The 992-nt window shown below is 36.2% G+C and overlaps 1 pseudogene; it reads left to right on the top strand.

Moving 5' to 3' along the window:
• The first annotated feature begins 504 nt into the window (after positions 1–504).
• On the top strand, positions 505–622 carry LOC120607783 (uncharacterized; annotated as a pseudogene).
• The last annotated feature ends 370 nt before the right edge of the window (positions 623–992 follow it).

The raw sequence follows: 992 nt of genomic DNA, 5'->3' as shown, positions 1-992 counted from the left end.
AAAACTGACAACTCATCACTTTTTAGGAATAACAGATTTATCATCACTCAACCCAACAGTTTTATGTGCCTTCTATTGTTCTAAGTGTTTTTCATGTTTTAATTTATTTAATGTTTATGATAATCTCATGCAAAAAGTACTCTCAGTATCCTCATTTAATGTATGAGCGAGCTGAAGCACAGATAGGTTGAGCAGCTTGTCAAAGTCATGCAATTAATAAGTCATGGAGCTGGCACTTGGATCCAGGTGTCTTCAGAGCTCTCTCTTTTTTTAACCTCTACATTATAGAGTCTCTCTATTCTGCATGATATACTTTTCAATTTCTTGCTGGATATTTCTTTGGGAAAATGCTCCTGTGAGACACCAATTAAATTCCCACTGAACTTTGGAGCTGAGACTCACCCCTGTACCCCTCTCTGTCTCCCATTAACTGGTTCTAAACCCATGGTTGAATGTCTGGGATGAACATGTGGTTTGGTGTTCCTAGTTTTAAATCCTGAATCTGTCTACGCCTTGCTACCCTGAACAAGCCCGATCCCAGCTGATCTCGGAAGCTAAGCAGGGCTAGGCCTGGTTAGTACTTGGATGGGAGACCACCTACGAAGACTAGGTACCGTAGGCGTAAACAAATAAAAAAAAATAAGGGATTGTAAGCTGACAAGGTCCTTATAATCTGTGAGGTCAACCAAGGGTTGCCCCACCTAAAAAGAAAAACAAAACAAAACCAAACAAAACAAACCCTGAATGTAACTAAATGATTCCTTGCTATTTTTTTTTTTAATTCAGAGTTTCTTCATGAAAAAATAACTTATGCCCAAATAATCTTACATATTTTTCTGAGAAGTCTGTTCTATTGCAGTAATCAATGCTATAGCTATTTTAGGGATTTTTTTTTCCTGCAATAACTAATTTACATCCATCTTTTCTTAATTTTACCAACTTCAATTTCCATTAAATTTTCCTCTGAAAAATAATTTATTCACTAATTTTGA

This window comes from Pteropus medius, unplaced genomic scaffold (assembly GCF_902729225.1).
Source record: "Pteropus medius unplaced genomic scaffold, Ma_sr-lr_union100, whole genome shotgun sequence".
In the NCBI taxonomy this organism is placed as follows: Eukaryota; Metazoa; Chordata; class Mammalia; order Chiroptera; family Pteropodidae; genus Pteropus; species Pteropus medius.
Note: the sequence above shows the minus strand (reverse complement) of the source record. Positions and strands in the feature narration are given on the sequence as shown.